At 39.9% G+C, this 23,506-nt stretch overlaps 1 long non-coding RNA gene across 2 annotated transcripts; it reads left to right on the top strand.

Annotated features, from left to right (window-relative positions):
• The first annotated feature begins 6,559 nt into the window (after positions 1–6,559).
• Positions 6,560–14,931, top strand: LOC122994859. Of its 2 annotated transcripts, none has more exons than XR_006406679.1 (4): positions 6,560–7,940; positions 9,716–11,288; positions 11,620–11,657; positions 14,850–14,931. It is a non-coding gene; the product is annotated as an uncharacterized LOC122994859 (long non-coding RNA). The 2 variants fall into 2 exon arrangements; XR_006406678.1 differs by lacking the exon at positions 14,850–14,931 and adding an exon at positions 11,833–11,921.
• Positions 14,932–23,506: the final 8,575 nt, after the last annotated feature.

Below are 23,506 nucleotides of genomic sequence, written 5' to 3'. Positions count from 1 at the left end.
TGTTATGTGGCTATTGTTGTGTTTTGCTGATGTTTGCAGATTTTTTTTTTTAAAAAAGAAAGAAGTAAGGAAGGTGTGTGTGTGTGTGTTTACATGCCGTCTGAGCCCATTAGTGTCTGATTTGTTGTTTTCTTCTCTCTCTCTCCTTCTCTCGAGGTCTTCCTCCAACTTCCAACTGTTTTTCAATCAGTCAATCATTTTCTCAGTTGATTGATCAATTGTTTGCTGTATAAAACACCAGAGAACAGTACAAAAGTGCCCGTTACAATTTCCTAGAGACAATTTGATTTTTTTTTTTTTTTTAGGAAGAGAAAATTATTATGTTATCATGAAAAGTATCAAATATAGTTGCTTTAAGTAGCAAATTTAATGCCAGAATTTCACTTATAACAGTATTTTTACACTGCTGCACTTGTATTTAAAAGATCTGAATACTTCTCCCAACACTCAGATACAGGAAGTGGAAAAAAAACGTGTAATAAACAATATATATTATATGTTATATATGCAATAGAGACAAATCCGGTGGCCACCTACATCACCATCATGCAGTGTCAGAGTGTTTGGGTTCTGACAGATGAAGGTCTTCTGTTTGAATGTGGAAGTTATTCAGTCTCTGAACACTAGTCTGAAATGAATTAGGATGCAGGCTTTGTGAAAAAATAACATGAACGTAGCTTCTATTTGACCTCCAAACTCTGTTAACGTGCTCTGTGGAGTCACTAATTAAACCCAGCAGGAATGACTTGCTAGCTTATGATTTAATCAACCAAATCAACCAAACTACATGATTCATTGCATTTTAATCAAAATAAAAGCATAATTTAAGCTAATAAAAAACCAGAAACAGTGTAAACTTTGAATTTCAGCTGAGAAACGTTGTACGTAGCTAACAGAGATCACAGAGCAGGTTTGTGACTTATACTTCCTGTTTTTCCAAAGTCTCAGTTTCTTGTTAGAGCAGCTGATAACAGCTAGCTAATAGCACATTAAGGAGTCATCTGTGTACTTAACTAGCAGCTAAATTCCTATGAAAAATGAAGTTTAGTGGATTATAACCTGTACTTTAATGGCATATGACATATAACTGCTTTTATTGGATCGCTGGAACATGTTTCTTGGCAAAAACGTCCAAACAGTGAGATCTTTTTGCATACATTTCAGTGTTATATACAGTTTACAAGTGAGGTGCCACCGCAGTAACGGTGACTGGACGACTTCTGCCTGCAAAACGGATTCATCTATATGTTTTCTGTTTTTGTGGCTAATCCCGACTGAATCTCACATAGTGTTGTCAGATCACAAAACACTTAGGAGTGAACTCACAGAGGGATTGTGCAGCTTTTGCAGCCGCTAAACCTGTGCAAATGAGACCAAAAGAAACCCGTGAAATTCACAAAGCACCTGCAAAGGGTGAAATACACCCCAAACTACACCGCCAAGTAAATAGCATCTCGGTGCACCTGTGCTATTTGCTCGTATATAAATTAGATAAAATTGGCCCCTTTCTATGCAAATGAGCCTCATTGCAAAAACAGTCCAATTCACAAAGACCAGTGCTAATAACCACACACAGGTAGAGAGAAATTATTAATGTCTTCAGATAGTTGGTGGCACTGAATTGATATTTGGATCTAGTGAGTATGTATAGGGGTGGTAGTTTATCTCGAACTTTCAGCTACTTAAAAATAAAAATACTCCTGACAGTTCTGATGCAGCTCAGGATTCATCCATAAGGGCTGTTTTATTACAAATAATTCCAGCGTATAAACCTGAATCTGTGTGTAACAGCTGAACATAGAACATCAATTACCATCAGATCCTGACTGATCCGATGTTAATAAAGTTACCACTGCTGTGTGATGCTGCAGCCAGCTGTGGCCAACAAATAACATCAGTACTGATCTTTCTGGGGATCTAGTGGGTATGAATGGGAGGTGGTAGCTTATCTCGAACTTTCAGCTACTTAAAAATGAAAATGTCGACAGCTGTGATGGAGCTCAGGATTCATCTGTAAGGCCTGTTTTATTACAAACAATTCCAGCGTATAAACCTGTGTGATGCTGCAGCCAGCTGTGGCCAACAAATAACATCAGTACTGATGTTTCTGGGAAATCCCGGATACATTCAGTGACATCTGAACATTATTGTAAGATTCAGACATTAATCTAACACATCTCAGATCTGCCTGAGCTGTGACATTTCAGTAGATTATGTTATAGATGCGAAATACTAGGAAAGTAAACGAAGCAAAATACATAAAGTTGGTTTGTGATTGTAGAGAGCTCTGTGTGTGTGTGTGTGTGCACCTCTGCTAATTAAAGACACGCAATTTGAGACTTTTGTGTTCTCTGCAGTTTTCATTGTGAACCAATCTGTGTGCTGAAATGTGGAGAAAAGCCTGAAACACTGGAAACGGCTCTGCTCATTCAAACAGGAGCAAAACAAAGGTAAATTGCACTCAGCTGCAAAACTTTATGGACGTGTTTGTGGCATCATATCATTAGAACAACATGTTTAATGAACTGGACCATAAGACACGGCAGAGAGTGGTTGCAAATGATGTGCAATTAATTCATGGTGCTGTCAGCGGCTGCAGTGTGTTGTTCTAGAGGACAATTACAAATTACACACAGTATTATGTCATTTAGTGTAGAGTTGACTTGTTTTAAGCAAGGCACGTTTGTTGGTTTGCTTGCAGGTTGTTGTTTAAAAGAAAAATAAAATATTATCATTGTTACTGCAGTTTTTTAAGGTACACCAGCAGAATATCATGGTAGTGAATTTTGTAAATAGCTGTGTTTTACAACAGCAGTCTCAGGTTGATGCACCCATTAAACTGGAGTGATGATTCATGATGGAAATATTTAGTTTGATTGTGAATTCCTGTAAAATTTATAAAATCTTGCTGCCGTTTTTAAACCACAGAGATGCCTGATGCTCCCTCTACTCTCTAATCAGTTTATTTGGCAATTTCCTTCCCCTCTCAGAGAAGCCATATACAGTACATCATGTCACAATGATGAAGCAAGCCTGGAAATAATAATGTTTTAACCTGCTTATTAGATTTAATTCAATTTGCAAGTTATGAAGAAAATAAATTAGGATATGAAAGCCTGAAGCACCATTTGCAGTCCTTCAAATGTCTCAGCAAGTGTTCAGATAACATTCATCTCAGTGAAACATGATCCGTTTTAAAGCAAGTGTTCAAATAAATTAGGTCATTCTAAGACTAGAATAACTCAAGTCCAGTTGTCAGGTCTTATTTCTCACTATGCAGCTACATGTTTGGTTGTGCTCTGCTTTCTCTCTTACATAAATCAATAACACAATTACTAGAAGTCGTTTGGGACAAGTCAGGTCTCAAGTTATTTGAGATAAATCAAGTCTGTAAAGAAACAAGTTAAGTCTCAAGTAATTTCAGACTTAACTTAGTCAAGTGTCAAATCATCTGTTACAAGTCCAAGTCTGAGTCCTCACGTCATTCGCGGCAGTCAAGTCTCAGGTTATTCAAGTCTGAAGTTACTTGTAAGTCCAGTCAAATCTCAAGTCTTTAGAGACGAGTAAAAGTCAAGGCTCAAGTCCTTTTACACAAGCCCAAGTCAAGTTTCAAGTCATTTTAGACAAGTCTAAGTCTGAAGTCACTTGAAACAAGTCCAAGTCTTAAGTCAAATCTGAAGTTATTTGAAACAAGTCTAACTTAAGATAGGTACAAGTCAAAAATCAGATTATTTGAGAGAGGTCCACGTGAATTCTCAAGTTGTCTGTTACAAGTCCAAGTCTGATACAAGTCCTCAAGTCATTTGAGTCAGGTACAAGTTAAGTCTCAAGTAATTTCAGACTTAAACTTGGTCAAGTCTCAAGTCATCTGCAACAAGTCCAAGTCCGATACAAGTCCTCAAATCATTTGCAACAGGTACAAGTCAAGTCTCAAGTTATTCAAGTCTGAAGTCACTTGTAACATGTCCATATCAAGCCTCAAGTAATTTTAGTCAACTCCTATCTGAAGACTGAAGTCATTTGAAACATGTCCAAGTCATGTTTCAAGTCTTTCCAGACCAATGTAGATCAGGCCTGAAGTTATTTGAGACAAGTCCAAATCAATTCTCAAGTGTTGAGAGATTTCCACGTCAAGTCTTAATGAATCTGAGCCGAGCCAATCTGTTACAAGTCCAAATCAGATACAGCTCCTCAAGTCATTTGAGACGGGTCCAAGTCACGACTGAAGTCATATGAGACACATCCAAGTTCCGTCACAAGTCATTTGAGACGGGTCCAAGCCGAGTCTTAAGTCAGTCCAGGGAGGGTGCAAATCAAGTTTCAAGTCATCTGAGACAACTTTAAATGTCTCAAGTCATTTAAGACGAGTCCAAGTTAAGTCTTAAAGGTCCAATGTGTAAATTTAGTGGCATCTAGTGGAACAGACTTGGCAGAAATGGAATATTATATTCATAAGTATGTTTTAATTAATTTACAATCACCTGAAAATAAGAATTGTTGTGTTTTCATTACCTTAGAATGAGCCCTTTATATCTACAGAGGGAGCAGGTCCCCTTCCATGGAGACCGCCATGTTTCTACAGTAGCCCATAATGGACAAATGAAATACTGGCTCTAGAGAGGGCCTTCAAGTTTCGTGGCCAACGTAGGTTATCTTACATGTTTAGAAGGGGAGGGGTATTCAGGCTGCAATCTGCAACGTCACCACTAGATGCCGCAAAATCTTACACACTGGTCCTTTAGGTCAGTTAAGAGACAGTGAATGTCAAGTTTCACGTCTTTTAGGCAAGTCTAATTTGCTCTTATCTTCCAGGTGATCTAAACATTCCAGCTGGCAGCTTTGAGAGAGTGAAGTATGTTTACCTCAGTTAAATTGGTGGAGCTATTGACCAATTAGAGTCCAGTATTATAACAATCCTGCCTTAAAGGAAACAGTGTTCAAATTTATTCAACACCATTTTATAAATTTAACTCCATTTATTTACAAAACATCATGAAGCTTTCTTATCCCGGGGCATATTTGAAAAGTAGATAATCTGGGATCTTAAAAAAAAGGAAGAAAAAAAATCAGAAATAAACCTCATAAGCTCTGACTACATTCAAACACTGTGACACTGAACCGGCTGGTGAAAACAACTGTATATGCATGAAATCGCTCCAGTGGAGTAAATACTTTTACATTTAAAGCTACTGAATGGAGAAATTTAAAGGGTGCGTTTAGCTCAGGCGGTGACGAGGCAGGGGTTCCTCTGTTTGGGTGTGTTGGGGAACTCCCCTGGGGTGAAAGCGCTGGATTTGGCAGAAATTAAGCTGATCCACTTGGAGCTATAAGACTGTGGCTGAGCGTTAATTCCCCCTTGTACTCTCTGAATGTAAAAGTTTACCTCAAGCAGCTCTATGGTCATGAAAACGAGACACATGGCAACTTAAAACCACTTCATAAACGTGAAGAAAGAAAGATTCTGTTAGTGTAGATGGAGCTGGCAGCAAAAGAGGAGGAGGAGGAAGATGACAAAGAGGAGGAGGATGAAGGCTTTGAAATAATGAGGCCAAGTGAGCAAACATGACCTCAGCCAAAATATGTCTGCATCATCACTGCCTTATTAAAGCCTGCTTCTGGATTCAGGGAAACAAAAAACTTGAGATGTGCAAACTGCAAATGAAAGGCAAGAAAGGAAAAGAAGGGAAGAGGAAGAAAGGCAAAGAAAGAAAAGGATGAAAGAAAAGGAGAAAGAAGGGAGCTGAGTGGGCAGAGGACCCACTGAATGTCCTCTGGCAGCCAAATTTCATCGTTGCCTCCTCTCATTTGAAGAAGGACAGGTGTGGAAAATTTGTGGAGAATTCTGGGAAAGTGGGTGTCACATTTTGTGTAGTGTGGCTGTGATTGGACACATGTCAGAAATTGAGCTCAAGTTATCTTTATATAAAAGACAAATGGAGGGCCAGGTGTTTGTTCCTCTGATACTTCTTGTCTGGTTTCATTGGTACATGAAAGTGACAAATGATCCACTTCCTGCGATCACAGGATACCGTATTGGTCCGAATATAATGTGACCCTCATTATAAGACGGACCCCCTCATTTCCAATACCTGTTTTTGGAAAAATACTTTTTGAATATAACTTACATCTGCTTCTTAATCAACTATCAGAGCTTTTTGAGCTGGAGAAAAAAAACATATCGGAGTTTGGATGAAAAAATCAGCTTGAGATATAATATGTCAGCGTTGAAGACACTTCAAGTATTTAGGCTCTGCTGCCAGAAGAAAGCCTTGACATGAGGGCAGTCTGCACCGCCGGTATTTCTTTATATATTTCTGAAGCATTCTAGATATCCATTATATGACCTTCTCATTAAAAAAATTAAAAAAATTGTCCAAAAAATTTCTGATATCAATCAGCCTGGTGAAGACAATCTGTCCACCTGAACTGTGCTGCTGACAGGACGGAGATCATAGCGCTTATGTGCCTCTAACGTCTTCTTCTGATGTGAATTTTGGGTTGTGTGTATGTCACACAAGAATATGAACATTTCTTGGTTGTACTCCCTGTCTCCGAAACTTTAATGACGGATGAAACTTTCGGAGTCGGTGCGTAATAAACGTGATTGACACAATGTGACGTCATATTTATTTTTTAACGTGCGACAATTTCGGACGAAAAAAACGGACTTGGTGTTCAAAGACCTTAAGTCAGTTTGAAACATGAATGAAGTACTTAAAAGAGTACTGCATGACACTTCATGAGTGTTGAGTACTTCAAGACTCCTATAAGACTGTCAAACTCACAGTATCATCATTCCATGCGTTCCTCTTCCTTGTCAAAACCTGGCGCCTACATCACCCACAATGCAACTGGACCACCAACAGTTCAGTCAGCAATTCGAACGTGTTATGCTAGTAGCAGCTAATGTAGCCTGGAGCTGCTAGCCTCACTTCTTTCTAACTCCACACCCACAGATTTTTTCATGTTTCAAACTTGTAGTTTTCAGCCCCAATTGACGTTAACTCAAGTGACATAACTTGAAGCAATTTATTAGATTTCACACAGCTCCCTCTGCAAAACACAAAAGGCTTCATGCTACATTTTACACCTGGAAACATGCTTTGATGTGTAAAATCAGTGGAGTTCTCCTTTAAGTCTTTAAGTTTTAGATACAACAACACACAGTTTTGACTCCTACCATCCCATTTCTTTGCTGTCACATTCCCTGCTCATCCTGGGAATTTGTCATGCAAACAAAAACCTGCGAGAAAACCATTTAAGGGTTTAGGTAATTAGGTTTCTCCATCAGTAATCTGGCTGTGTTAACAAGGTTATTTTTAGTCGCTTAATCTGAAAAATGAAAGATGGTTTTCCTGCTTATGTGTATAAAAATTGTATAATACTGCTTATGTGAACATTTCTGAAATCAGGTTAGAGCCCAAACTGAAGAGTAATCAGATTATCAAAGTGTAGCTTTAACAGTGGACCTTCGCTGACAGACTGTATGGCAACGTGCTAAATAGACTGTTTGAGCTCACTCTTTGTCTGTAAATATTTGTTTAGCTTTTTAATGCTGTAAATCCCCTCTTCTTCTTCTTCTTCTTCTTCTTCTTCTTCTTTCTTTGTCATTTCCTTTCCAGTTTCACTTTTCATTTCACTTCTTTCTCATCAATGTAGGTTAACAGTGAAGCTGACAGCCGTCTAAGGATTTTTAATGCTGTGTCCTTACAGATGACGGCTGTTATTACCCGGTGAACAATAACGCAACAGTCAGCGCTCCTGAACGGTGCTTAATATAGCTGCTGTTTCACTGTCACTTTCTCAGGAGGAGGAGGAGAAGGAGGAGGAGGAGGAGGAAGGAGAGGAGGAAGGAGAGGAGGATATGATGTGACAGGAGGCAGCAGGAAAAATAATGCTAGAGGAGAAGAGCAGAGAGAAACAAGGGGAGCGGTGATGAGGTGAGTTTACAGCCTGTTGGCATAATTGGATTAAGATGAAATGATTAATGTTAACAGAAGGATAATCCACTGACTGTCAACATACAGCGCTGCCTGCCACACCAAAACTGTTAATCTCATCTGAACACTTCCCACCGTACCCCGACAGAAAATAAAAGTACTAAAGAAATACTCTGAAGTTTTGAATGATTGTCTGATTGGTCAATTTAATCTCAAATAAAGGAGGAGTTGGAAATTTTAGAAATATGTTTGTGCACACAGAACGTGTTTAGCCAAGCATAACACAAAGCCTGGAAGCAGAGGGAAACTGTCAGCCTCGGTGAAAACAGAAAGCTGTTTGGTATTTTTTTTTGGGAGATTGGCAGATGTTACACTGAGGGCCTTATCTTTGTGGCGGTGCACTAACCGGCGCAGCAACCAGCACAAGCAGAGCTCAGTTTGTCTTTTATCTTGACATTGAAATTCACTTTTGTTGCCCAGTGCTGCACACATAGTGCACAGGTGGGAGGTTCATTTGAATGTCACAGCACAGGGTGTTGTTGGTATTTTGGTAAAAATACAGCCGTGCTGCCAGTCGTGGATTGGATCAACAATTACCAGACAAACTTGGACCAAATATGCAGCAATGATAGAATAATTATTCAAACACTCTCCAACCAGTAGATGTGGTTGAAGAAGAAAAAATCCAAAACCAGTAAATATTCCAGTTAACGGAGACCTTTTGCACTTGTAGCTGCTGCATATACATGAACCAAATAGCAGGTGAGCTTGGAGTTTTGACCCTGAAGTGACATCTGTGCTTATGGGTAATGTTGTGATATGTAGCATAGCAAGCTAGTGAAGCTGTAGACAGGACCGCATTCCTGCTCAGTGGCGTCTGCCTTACACAGAACTACTCTCCAGAGACTGAAAATCACTGTTATTAGTCTTTGGAGCCGTTTCTAAACAAACTAACGTGACCAAACTCTTCATGATGAAGGAACATGTCACCCAGTGCAGCGATGTAGCTCACTGACGTGTTTTTAATGGTTTTTGGACAAAATGGAGGTCTACAGCACAGAATAAGATATATCAGGCTTTGGATACACACACAATACTTGTTAGTAGATCAGTTCATTGCTGGTTTGGATCCAAACATGAGATTTGTTGAGATTAAGAAAAATATACAAAATCAACAGTCATATCCTTTAAATATTAGCCCCATATGTGGTTTTCAAACACTTGTGTCAAAGATATGTGATGGAAGCAGGATATTTTACAGTTTAACAATAAACTTTATTGTCCAAAATGACATCAGTGCACTGAAATAGTAAACTTCACCGGGAATTGAATCATTATAAATAACTATTAAAATAAACACACACACACACACACACACACACACACATACATTACTTGATCAAATATACAATGCTGCCTATATAACTATAGCTGCAAAGAATGTGATATGTTGTGTGGGACAAGCCTATATAAATGAACAATTAAATGAATGTAACACATTCTTTTTCACAAGCCCCCCTCAGTCGTACAGTCCTTAATACTGCCAGTCCAACAGAGGTAGCTTATAATGCAGGAAGCACAGCTTTTCTGCATTGTCTCCTTTGAGTGAGCTCCGCTTTTCTTCATAAACGCTGCCAATATTGCCGAACACCCTCTCACTTGGCACAGAGGAGGGTGGACAGGAGAGGTGCCTCCTGGTCTGATAGTCCCTTGAAGTGCTTACTGTTGTCCTTCCACCTCTCCCATGTTTTGCCTCTTTTTATGTATCTCTCAAGCTCTTCAAGGATCCCCTAAGTGCCTGTGCATGACTGGTTGAAGTGAGCATGGTGTCATACAGACTGTCTAGAAGACTGTGGGCCTGGTCCTCCGCTCTCTGCCTTTCGGGGTCTCCCTCATCACTGGTGGTTTCTGTCTACCTTCAAGAACCTCTTCTCCAGACTCTCCAGCATAGTCTTAAATAAAATACATTTGAAGCTTGAAACTTGAAACTTAAAGTGTGTAGCTATTTCTTTTTAGTTTGGCCAGTATGTCCACCGCCACCCTCTGGGAGCTGAGGCCCTGAGCACTGCAGCTCAGGTCAGACATCTCCGCAAGCTTCATGGCTTTTACCGCTGTCCCTTACCACCAGGAGGACACGCTGTGTGTTGATGTTACATTCCTGCCCGATGTTTTCCCCTGTGTGGGACCCCGACATGGCCTTCACATTCAACACAACTTGTCGATGAAATGAGCAGTCAAGCTCATGAGCGCGATGCAGTTTCTTGTATTTTCCACAGAGAGAAGTTGCTTTATTTTATTACAGGTTGTCATAGAATAAACTTGAATACTTGTGAATTTGGCCCATCAGCTGAGTGCAGAAATACTTCTCAGTTTTCAAAAGGTACCTGGGCTCTGCCTTGGCTTTTAAAACCTCTACAACTGCATAAAGCGGGATATCAGTGGGTATCATTTCCATGTCCAGGTCAGTTTGGGTCCACTTTGTGGTCTTATCAAAGACTTGTTTGATTGTGGGTTATGTTGTTGACGATGGAGCTTTGTCTTCTTTAGGCTGTGCTGCTTCATCATGCGACTCATGGTAGGCTTCTTTATGTTGCACTTTGCCCACAAGTTGGTTGTGTTTTTCTGTTTGAGGCTGCTTGATCCCTGACTGACAGAACCGGCACAGATATTACAGATGACTGGACCAGATGAGTTCTTGGTGAAGAAGTCCCACAGCTTACTTCTTCCTCCCTCAGCCATCTGTAAAAAAAATATATAAATAAAAAAAAGTGTGAGACATTAACTGAATTATATATTTGAGCTGGAACCAAACTAGTTTGCATTGCATGTTCTATTCCATATTATATTCTAAATAGCTTAATCTTCACTAATGATGAATTTATCTTTATATTTAGGTATATTTCGCCGTTAATGCATGATAACGGTCGGTTCGTAACGGTCAAAAACAGTAACTGATGGTTCGCTGCTGCTGAGTCGAGAGATGAACAGCTTTTCTGCTATAAACATTCAGCGAATCCGGTGGAAAACCAGAAGTTTAAATTTTAATTCTTATAAATGCAACGACTGGAATTGTTCGGTTTGGTGGGTGTACCAAACTGAAAGTCCTGGTGTGAATACATGTAACATTATCATTAGTTACACTTCTATTAATGTTATAATGTATAGGCAGAATGGTGCTCACGTTAGCTTCCATTCAACTGACAGGGTATGAAAGTAGCTATGTGGCTAGCTAGCTAGCTAATGTAGCAAACGAGTGAGATAAGCATGAGTGACATGACGGTTGTTACAGTAGAGTAAAAGATGGAAACGTCGTTGATTTACTTTCCAGCATTGCATCTCACCAACTAGGTAACAATGTAGGATGACGTCAACACTCAACAGATTTAATCATCAGCTGAGCTGCAGAATGAATGAATGAGATGCTACCTCGCTAACATAGCAAACAGATATGATAAGCATGAGTGACATCGGTTAGAGTTATATTTAACTACATTATGTTCTGTAAAAAAAAGTTTTTGTATCGGCACATATCACAACGCTACAACGATCGGGCTCTATTAAATATGTAAGCATAGTGAGTGTGTGTATGTCACACAGCTGGCGTGTGTGTGTGTGTTTGATAGGTGTAAAAGCACTCCTGACAGGTGTGTTTAAGTATATATTGTGTGTGTTTCTGCAGTTGGACTGCTCAGAGGACTGCTTACACTGCTGTTTCAGGTATGAGCACCACTTGGCTCCAAGGTATATACACACACACACACACACACACACACACACCATCTGGAAGGAAAGCTTTTTCATATGAAGGTGCTGTCAACTGAATCCAAACTGAGAGAGAACACACACTGACTAATATATGTGTGTGTGTGTGTGTGTGAACAACTGTAAACAGCAGAGAGTGTGAATGTGAAACGGCCTCCGGACAGGTGTGACAGTGCGGAGAAGCATCACGGGAGCTCGAGGAACAACTGTGTTTCCGAGCTGCATGGAGAGAAAGGGAGGAGGAAGAGGAGGAGGAGGAGGAGGAGGAGGAGGAGGGATAGCAGCGTAGTAAATAAAGAAAACAGAAACTGAAAAAGAGGAGAAGAAAGTGAGATGGATGAGAGAGAGAGAGAGAGACACAGAGGGAGGCAGAGCAGGATAGTAAACGGGCAGAGATACAGAGAAACGATTTCCGGGCTCAGCAGAGCAGGTCTGCAGTCTTCCTACTTCTTTGTTCTTTCACAGAGCTGCAGCCATATTGATTATTTAGGGAAAAATAAAACTGTTAAACCTGCAAAAATTGATTTTTTTTGTCCTCTTGTTTTCACCAGAAACAAGTAGTGAACAGAACATCCTGACAAGTCCCCCAAAATAAACAATAAAGTAGGTTTATTAGTTCCCTCTAAAATGCATGACGTTAATCATAAGAGGACCTATTATATTCTCATTTCCACTAGAGCAGCTTTGCATGATTCACAATTCAAAAAGCTTATTTATCTTATCTGAATGCAGCCTCTCAGTTGCAGTGTTTGGTTTGTCCGTTCTGGGCTACTGTAGAAACATGGCGGCGCAACATGGCGGGCTCCGTGGTAGAGGAGCCGCTCCTTACGTAGATATAAAGGGCTCATTCTACGGTAATGAAAACACAACAATTCTTATACGTACTTAAACATACTTATGAATATTATATTCCATTTCTGCCAAGTCTGTTCCATTAGTGCCACTAAATTCTACACACTGCATCTTTACAATTTAGAATAAAAACGTCAAGTTGTGCTTTTTACGATGGGTTATATGCATGTTGGGTTATTTCTTAGTTGGTCTCTGTGTTTTCCCGGAGTCTTGTCATCATTGTGTTACTGTCTGATGAGGTCTCCTTTAATCTAATTTAATATTGTTACATCAATTAAAATCTAAATTTGTTTGAACTAGTTTTGTCTTGTCTATCGTCTAATCTATTCTAATCTCATTTGATATTATAATCTATGGTTTGGACACCTGGTTAGGATCCAGGCACACTTGAGGGACTACAAATCTCTCCTGGCCTTGGGATCCCCCAGGAGGAGCTGGAGGGCGTTACTGGGGTGAAGGATGTCTGGGTTTCCTTACTCAGTCTGATGCCACCATGACCCGATCCTGGATAAACTGAATGGATTATCTCGCCTCATCTAATTCAGTTTTGTCTGGTCTAAAGAGTCCCAACCCTTTTAATATAATTTAACCTTTTGTTTAATCTTGTCTCATCTGATCTCATTTAATTTTATCCAATAATCTAATCTGGATTTGATTGTTGTGTTTAAATTTTATTGTTTCATCTGATCTAATCTCACTCCATTTATCTAACATAATCTTGCCTTGTTCGTGTAATTTAATCTAATTGTCTTGCCCACTGCAGTGCACATACAGAGGGATAACAAACAGGAGGAAACAAATAAGAAAAGATCACTAATGAGCTTTCTGATTGCCTCCGGGGGTTACCATGGCAACTAATGAGGGGCACCTGACTGTGTGGACTGTGACAGTCGTCTCGCTCACACCGAACTCAACACAGCTCACGTCTGATTGGTCCGGACGGTTTGGCTGAAATTATATGCAGTGCAATCATTACTATTAACTTTAATTTACATTTCATTAACATTTTTTATCCTCTCCCTCCTTTCCTTCATCCCCCCCGTTTCTTCGTTCATACGTCTCTACCGGGTGACGAAGAGATGATTAACACCTGAAACCCCACCGGATACACCCCGAACACACACACACACACACACACACACACACACACACACACACATACACACACATACACAGTCCTGCTGGGTGTCTTATTAACCCTCATTAGCCATTTCTCTGAGATATTAATGAGACCGTCTCATGACTAACGCTCCCTGCTGAGCGCGCTCAGTGTGCGTTTGTGTGTGAGTGAGAGTGCGACAGAGGGAACTGGGGGAGGGGGTGGGGAGGTGAGGGATGAAGAGACAGGAGGAGGGAGGGAGAGCGAACAGACGAGATGAGAAACGTGGACGGAGAGAAAAGAGAGAGGCTGAACATGAGCCACTACACTGTAAAAGAAAATCCACCTTAATGATTCATTTAAAGGGGCCGTATTATGAAAAACTCACTTTTCAGCGCTTGTGTGTATATATTTGAATCTCTGATGTGTTACTTACATACAAACTGTGAAAAAAGACAACCCAGTCAGTTTGGTGCAGGCTGCTTGCTCTGTGATTCAACAAGCCATTCAGATCTGATGCCCCTTCTTACATCACATGGGGCTTGATTGAAATTGGTGGATGGATGTAGTAATAAGCAACTGTTTGCTAACGAGTTGAATGTATCAAAGCTGATGATATGTCAGTGTTGTGTTATGGCTTGTTTCCTTGTTATTGCAAGTTTAGCCATAGAGGTGGCAGATCACAGAACACATGAATATATAATGTCACAATGTCCGATGTTCATGTTAAAAGTGGCCGATGTGTCAAATAATGAGGTAAAAAAAAGCACCAGCTTCAGACTGCTCTGATCACTTGGTTTCCAACAGTTTTTTTCTACTTTCAGAGGTGGCAGATCAGAAAACACATGAATCATTTTTGTGAAGGTCATGCATTTTAGAAGGAACTAATAAACCAATTTTGCTGTTTAGTTTGGGGGACATATCGCAGTAAACTGGATGATTTCTGCCTCAAAACTACTAAATAACAGAGACAAAATGACAAAAAAAGAGCATAATGTGAATTCCATAAACACTTATAAACCACAATGCTAACACTCAAACATGTTAAGGACAGAAGAAGAATGAACAAAAATGGGCGATAAAGACAGAATTTGCATTTCATGTTTGTGAGTGTTTGTGTATGTATTCCTTATAAACTTTTTATGGAAGGAAAACATCACAAATTGCTGACATTTTTATTGCTTTTATTTTTACAGATAAATAGATGTGCCGGGCTGTTGTTAATTACTGCTGATGAATACACACATCCCTCAGACTGGGTCATTTCTGGAGCTCCAGGATTGGCCCAGGGCCGTGCAGAAGTGTCCCCCAGCTGTGAGACCCTCAGGCTGGGCAGCTGACAACAAGAACAGCCCCCTCCTGATTCCTGGTTCTCTCTATCTTAAAGAGAAACGAGGCAAAGAAGGGAGACAGGAGAGGATGATGTTGTTTATCAAGACAACTAAAAAACAAACAACTCAAATAATAAAGCAATAAACCAAACAAACACACAAATATGTATAAACCAAAGACTCACAGCTTTTCTGTCTCTTCTTGGCACATTTTCATTCAGTTTATCAGTTTTTAATGGAGTGAACTGAAGATGTTTAAAATTTTAGTTCTCTGATATTTAAAAAGCCTTTTAAAAAGCCACTGAGGACTGATTTAAGTGATGTGAGCTGATTGTGTGCAGTCTGTATTTTTTTTCTCTTTTAAATGCTGCTGTTGAAATTAAGATATCATGGATTCACACTTATGACAGAACAATGAGTCTAATTGCCCAATTCACTTAATTTTGCTTTACTTTAATGGCCGTATGACCAGAGTCAGAGGAAATTTTTTTTGGTACAACATGGTCAAACACTCAATGCACTGTATTAAAACACACTAAAGAGAGCAACTCTCAGCCATAGACTGTAAAAACTATGGACGTAGTTACCGTGACGTCACCCATTGGTTTGCAAACTGCCGTTCTGAAGCCTTGAGTGTACCGATTTGACCATCGCCATCTGGAGCCAGAAGTGACCATATTTGGACGAAGAGAGGGCGGAGCTGACCATAGCGCTAGCCGCTAGCTTGGTTAGCACGGTGCATTTATAATCTATGGTTAACAGTGATAATGCTAATGCTAATTTTTGCTAGCGAAAGAGGCATAAAACCGTTAAAACAAAATGTACACACCGGAAAAACTGATCATCTGACTCACTGATGGAACAAGACTGTTTTTAGGCGACCACAATGTGACAATTAACTTTAGTGAACTGAAAACACACTGAAGCAGCAGCTACGCCTTTATGCAATGGTTACGTTATGTAAGCAACGTTGTTGCCGTGGTAGCAACTTGTCAATTACAACGTAGCCACGTCCTAAAGCATATCCTGCTTTCTTGTCTATTTTACTCTAAATGGGGCCATAATTTACTAAATGAACATCATGCTGTATTGAAGAAGACTTGAAACTAGTGATTGAGACCATAAACTCATTAGGAAGCAGTTTACTGAGGTAATAAATCAAGAGAGAAGTAGGATCATTTTCTCATAGACTTCCATACAATCGGACTTGTTTTTGCAGCCAGTGGAGTCGCCCCCTGCTGGCCATTAGATAGAATGCAGGTTTTTGGCACTTCCATATTGGCTTCATTTTTCAGCCCAGGGGGTTGCCGCTTGCCCTCAGCTGTATAACATATCTTAACTAAAACTTAAGTATATATACAGGAATCTAATGTTGTTTTACAGACTTGAATGTCAACGTATCCATATGTGATGAGATAACAGTTGGTGGAGAGCAGCAGTCAGATGTAGCTGGTAGCTGGGGCAGCAGAAGTGCACTCTGTAACTGTTGGCTGTCTGAAAATACCTAAGGTGTGGTCAAAAACTTCACTAGCTAGTGATCAACTATGATGGATAAAGCATGTCAGTGTGTAATTTTAGTCTGCTTGAATGACTGTTTGTCCAAAGTGTGCCATGAAATGCAGAGTAAACAAACTTTGAAGTGAGTTTTGAGTTTTATTTGGAGTACACATATGTAAATAAAATAAAAGTGTATTAAAGCTCAAACGATTATGCAGTTAGTCAGTCAATTAGTTGATCTACAGAAAATTAATCGGCAACTATTGTGATAAATGAGCATTTTAGTCTTGTTTTTTTACTCAAAACGTCAAACATTAGTTGGTTTCAGCTTCTCAAATGTGGTGATTTAATGCTTTTCTTTGCAAAACATGACAGTAAACTGATTATCTTTGAGTTCTGTACTATTGATTTGGATTCTCAGTGATGCGAGACTGACCAGAGGCACAAAAACATGGAGGGGTTGAAAGTTTATGCAAATGAGGGTGAAATTCACTTTCCAGCAATAAAGTGTTTTTGCCAAAAACCTGACAGCAAAAAAATCAGTGCAGCTGCAGCCGGGTAAGTTTAGTCTTGACCTTCTGTGGATACATCAGTATATACTTTCTAGGATCTCTCTTTTCTATGTCCCGGGCCTCCATGATTACAGGTACAAACAAAACCAAAGTGCTGCTTGACTCAATGTCATGTAAATTGCTGGATAAAGTGCAGGTTGCTTATTTACACAATGTTTGCTAACAAGCAAACTACTCACTAACCTGCGAATGTTGACTCGGTGCCCAGTGGTGCCAAGTACATTTACTCCAGTGCGTACATAAGTATAATTTTGAGGTACTTCTATGTACTTGAGTATTTATTTTGCAACTATATACTTCTATTCCACTACAATTCAGTAATTTACATATCTTGCTATATATTTACCAAGGCTATAGTCTCCTGTCGATTGGTTGGGCGCTGTGCTCTTGTCCAACCAAATTCTCATTAGTTGGACAATTGCTGGTGTTACACCTGGACCCACCCTGGGCGCTGGGCCCCCGAAGTTTAGCAAAAAGTTAGCTCTGTGTTTGTTTGTGGGGGTAGATAACTCAAAATGGTAGGTGGTGGTAATGCACCTAATTGAGAAGAAGAAGAAGAAGAAGATAGTGCTACTTTTGTTTGATATCTAGTGTCGGCAAAAAATGTTGCCGTGATATCACCATCACCCGCTAGCGATGTAGGGCGCTAACTATGCTATGTTGTTAATGCACTAGCTTGTAGGGCTAACTTGGCTTTTTTACTATACTACGTGAACATCGCTCTGTTTCCCCAATTCAGTTCACAATTTCAGTCAACCAAGATTTTCTTTGGTTGACTACAGCCTTAATATTTAATTAAAATACTAATAAACTTATCAAAAACAACACAGTATCAAAGATGCAACTAACAGTCTCCAAACTTTTTGTCTGCTAACCTCTAACAAACAAACCAGTGTGTAGTTGTGTCTCTTGTCATGTTTCAGAAATCTATGAGTTGTTAACAGTTTCACCAAAGAGACAATTCCCATCAAAACTTCTCACATGGTTTCATTTCAATAATGGTTGAATACCCCAAAAGGTCAAACTATCCAATATTTCACAAAAACAAAACAAAAATTCTGTTAAAAAATGATTACCAATTGTTTTTTCTTCTTCGTCTTCTCTCATTTCCCATTAATCATCTCAAAATCCCTCAGATTTATCCAGCTGTGATCAGTAATAACAGTCTATTAATGTCATATCCTCTTGAGACCCAGCAATTCATTTCTGTCCACTCTAGTGGAAATTAAGTTTTTGCTTATATCTCTCATACTGTACATGTCACACTATTAAGTCCTGTTGATCCTTAAAGAGGACAACTGGGGAAGGGGGGAGGGGGGGGGGGGGGGGGGTTCGTTTCCACAAGATCAGATCTATCTTGAAAGTGATCAATGATCTGGATGTGGTTCAGGTGAAATGGTGAAGTTAATACAAAAGAACGGAGAATCTTCATGTTCGATAACAATAAAATCCTGTCGTTCACTACAGTGGACATATTGTAAAATTTGAATAAAATTAAGTTGTAGTATTTTTTTCTTTACAAGATGTTTTTTTTACCACCCAAACACTTAATTTATGGTCTCAGGAGGATATCGACTCATATATCAGTCACGTTTGTACATTTTTCTGCTTATTTTTATTGGTACTTTTGCTTAAGTAAAGGATCTGAGCTGAGTGAGGTGATGACCTGTAATTTGTTTGCTTCCGGTGTGTCTTCACCAGTAGCGATACTGACATTGACTAACAGTGTAAATGACAACAGGGTTACACCGTTATTAACAGCTGGATAACAGCAGCAGGCTGGAAGGTCACCGACTGGCTGGATGGCGGCGAACGCCTCGTCTCAGCGCCCTTGAACCTCCTTCCTGCTGCAGGCAGTGTCGCTCGCAGCTGCTCCCTCACCTTTGACCCTGACGGAGAGGGGACATGATGTGTGAAACTGGTCACAGTAAAGAAGATGTAGGGGGGGTTGTAGCGCTGAGATACAGAAGCCAGAGCGGTGAGCTTTTAACACGTCTGACAACATGTAATCAACCATTTCAGTACTAAATTCCTACGGAGGGAGAAGGGGGTGGGTTGAACATCCGAATGCCTTACATGAATTTCTGCACATGCCAGGGATCAGCAGAGCATTAGTGGAGAAACATGCTTATACGGTACATCACACACACACGCTCCCAAGATACCAATACACATGCAGTCATGGATTAATAACCTCACACGCACATACACAGAGTTACATCTGTAAGCATTTGTGTTGCGTCGTGGCCGATGAAGAGTCAGGACAGCATGCTGGGTCTGTGGTCCTTTTCCTGGCAGACTGGTTAAGCATAAAAATCATCAGCTGTGAGCGTTCAGCTCCCAACAATACAGTCTGAAATTATAAGTAATAATAATCTGCAACAATAGAAACTGCAGAGTGGATGTAACAGGAATTATAAATGTAATTTATCACAGACTGACAACTTAAAATAAAACAAGTGCTTTCAGACAGCGAGTGATTGCCGCCACCGAGCTCATGAAAGCACCTTCAGGGGAATATTTACTGAGGATTTGCTGCTGCTTTATAGGAACTAAACAGCAGAATTGTGTTTCTCCTTATTTACGGACCATACTGAGGTTATTTACACATAAAATGGAAGAAAAGTGAAATGCAAAATATGGAGGATGGAGGGGGAATGTATGTATTTCTCAAAGTAGTGCAACAATCAATAAAGTGTTAAAGGTTAAATGGGTTTAAATGTTGAATATTTCCTCACATAGGCTACAGTGTTCCTCTTGCAGGATCAATAGACGCCTGCAAATCCAAAAGTGTCTTCTCTTCAATCACTATTCAAAGTTCAGTAGCAGAAAACACCCATTCCTTTCCACACATCATAAAAATACACCAAACAGCCCAACATCAGCTATTATTAAGTGGCACTTTATGCAAATAATAGAAAAATTGTGGTGACTCAAAAATTTGCACCCTTGATTATTAATTTGCAACAGGATAAGTAAATATCACCTTCTCGTCATGCTAACAGCTCTGTGAACAACTACAGTACATTGGGGCCAAATGCTAACATGCTAACATGATGTTTAGCAGATATAATGTTTACCATGAGGTTTGCATTCGTATTTCCACCAAATTTTAAGATTTTTCCACTTTGGTGACCATTTTAAGAATGATCAGCTTTTAGGTGAAGAAGAAATTTTTGTTTGTTTTTTGTTTGTTTTTTTAATTTAACCGCTTTGATATTAGTGTGCTGCCGGTGTTTATCTGAGGAACATCTGTTTCTGTGTCACTGTTTCGACTGCTTGATTCAGCATCTTCTCAAAGTTGTTGATGTGTATGTTTTATTTCTTTTTAGAGACCACCGTACAACTTAATCTCGGGGGGAAAAAAATGCAAACCGAAACTATAAATTTCACCTCATTTTACAACAGTAAAATCTGCTCCACCAGTGTGTGTGTGTGTGTGTGTGTGTGTGTGTGTGTGTGTGTCCCACAGGAATGAAAAGTGCTACTGTCAGCTGCCTTCTCTGCTCCTCTGGTAATGGATTTGACCCTGTGTGTGTGTGTGTGTGTGCGTGTGTGTGTGTGTGTGTGTGCGTGTGTGTGTGTGTGTGTGTGTGCACGTGAACAAGGCTTAAAGCAAAATCACACCTCTGCAGTGTGATCTGAGGTGTGAAAGCGGAAATATTCCTACAATGAGATGACCAGGTGACACTTCCACATGAACACAGTGAAACCATGAACAGCTGATGGTAAATGGACGGTACTGTACTTACACTGTAACAAAATAAATCAAATAAATATGAAACTAAACATTTAAAAGGGAACAAAACAGACCCAAATTTAAAATTGAACCCTTATTCTTTGTGGTGGTGTTTCCATTACATTTATTTTGGAGATTTTTCTGTGTTAAGTGTTATTATTGTCTTTGGTGAATGTGCTTTGGTTTACACACACAGTCAGTGCTGGACTACCAGGCATTCTCCCAGTGTGCCGACGCACCTCGGGACTGATATAATTTTAATTTTTAATATTAAAAAATATATATATGTTGCCAACGACAGGTCCATAAAGCCCATTGGTTCATTTTCTATAATGACACTATGCTGGCCCAACCCCTCCCCCTCTGTCCTCTCTGTTTGGCTCAGAGCCAAACATCTGTGGATGAAGGAAGGCGTCTTTGTTAATCGTCAAGATGGAGATGAAGGACGGGGGGGGGGTTGCGGAGAAGATGCAGGCCAAAAAAATTGAGGAAGATGCGGATGATGCCGAATGTGCAAAAATCTTAGATATGTTTGCGGCAGGAGCTGCAGCAGTAGCTTTAACATCATTCAACCTCGTTATGCAGCAACAGGTGGAAGAAGGAGAGGTGGCTGCCCATGACGACTGCCAGGCAGAGGAGGAGGAAGAGGAGCAGGTGTGCGACAGGGAAGCCGAGGAACAGAGTGAGCAGGAGAAGAGTGTAGTTGAAGTGGTAAGCAGGGGGAAACAGCACCTACAGAGTGTTCAAACTGCTGTCCAGTAAGCATGAACGTTCACGTTCAAGCTTCACTCTTGATTTAACTGCGCTGTCACATACACAGGTCTATTATTCCTCTCTGAACATTAATATAAAACAAAAAGGATATTGTGTACTCCACAAACACCTCTGATCACCAGGGAGTTAGTGAGTGAGTGAGTACATTGGTCCACTTGCACTGGTGTGTCCATGGCACTACTCAGCTTTGTCGTGGTCTGGGGAAACAGTACAGTATGCACATTTAAGGGGACTGTATGGATGGTGTATCGGTGGGTGGTGTTTGATTGTGGGGGGCCAAAAAAAGCCTGGGCTGATTTTTTGTCCCAGTTTAGCCCTGCACACGGTACAAGCTAACTAAGTTGTCCTTTATAAAACAACGTTAATGCAGTGATGTATATTGTTGTGATATTATTCAGAGGACACAAGCAACAAGTGACTTCATGAAATATTTACAGCTAAAACTGTTCAGACTTCATGATGAAATATTGGCACATCAAAAAGTAAGAGGAGTACTTCAGCCCGAATCCAGGATTAAAATAGATTGATTTAAATTTATTCCAAAACAAACCAGAAATGTAACGCACATCACTTCCTGTGGAGGTGGATTGTTGGGGGCTGATTGGCAGCAGATTGAAGTTTCAGCAGGTGTCGAGGTTTTACTCCAGAAGATAAACAAACCTCTCAGTCCCGCTGATGTGCGACGGTCATTTAGTGGCACAAGGCGGTAAAATACTGAACATATAGGTTGCTCGCTGCAGTATATCAGGACAGCAGAGTCCTAAACAGTGTTGACAAATGGAGAGAAAAGCAGCATGACTTTGTGCACTGAAAAAGTGAAAAATATAGAGCCGCAGACGTCTGGAAGATGTTCTGCTCTCCATCATGCTGTCAGGTTCACGTCTCATATGCGTTACAGACTTCCTGCTGGCAGTCATTAACCAGCGAGTATCTGCAGCTCTTCAATACAGCAACCCTGTCTGACTGACAGCCAAAAAAACTACACTCAGTTCAAGTTCAGAGGGTTGGCAAAGCACAGAGAGAGAGAGAGAGAGAGAGAGAGAGGCTGATTTTAACATCTCACTGATGTGAGCTGCTCTCTGAACGTTGGTGTTTTGTTTACTGCATTCAGTTCAGCTACACTGAGACAGAGTTTATTTTAGTGTTAATTAAACCAGGACCATCTCTTGACATGGAAATCTCTTTTTTTCTGCACATAATGCTGCACAATTATGTTATGCAGACTAAAAAGCCCCATTTGGACTGGATTTCTGTCTGTAGAGAAGATGTCGTGATTTTAATCCAGCGCGTATGTGGGTATTTTTTCACCCCAGTAATAATTACAGCTGTAATGAGCTCTTCATACTTTCGCCAACGACTTTAAGTCACTGAAAATTATGGAAAAAATAAACAGAAAGGCTAAGAAATTATATGCATCTATATGTCTCTTATATTGCTCTCTTGTGCTCCTATAGGTTCATTTTTTTGTTTGTTTTGTGTGTTTTTTCCTCTTGTTTGTTTTTTATATGGTTTGTTTGAAACGAAATATTTGCCGACACTTTCTACAACACACATCCTATTTGATATCTTTTAATTGATTAGTTGATCAACAGGAAAATAATCGGAATCTATTTTGACAGTCGAATAATCATGTTGGTCATTTTTCAGCTTCTCGCATGTGACAATTTACTGTTTTTCTTTGTCATATCTGACAGTGAACTGGACATCTGAAGGTTAGTCGGATAAAAAAAAAGCACATTGAAGACGTCAGCGTGACCTTTAAGACACTGAAGTGAGTGAATGTAATTTTTCAAACGTTCACAGACGACTCAATCAATCGATAATGAGAATAATCATTATCTTCTATCATACTGATGCTGTCAAACGTTTTACATAAACCATCGATGGAATATTGCAGATTAATTCTCTGCATTAATCAACTCATTGTTTCAGCTGTTTAC

Source organism: Thunnus albacares, chromosome 13 (assembly GCF_914725855.1).
Source record: "Thunnus albacares chromosome 13, fThuAlb1.1, whole genome shotgun sequence".
Lineage (NCBI taxonomy): Eukaryota > Metazoa > Chordata > Actinopteri > Scombriformes > Scombridae > Thunnus > Thunnus albacares.
This window is presented reverse-complemented; position numbering and strand designations above follow the sequence as displayed.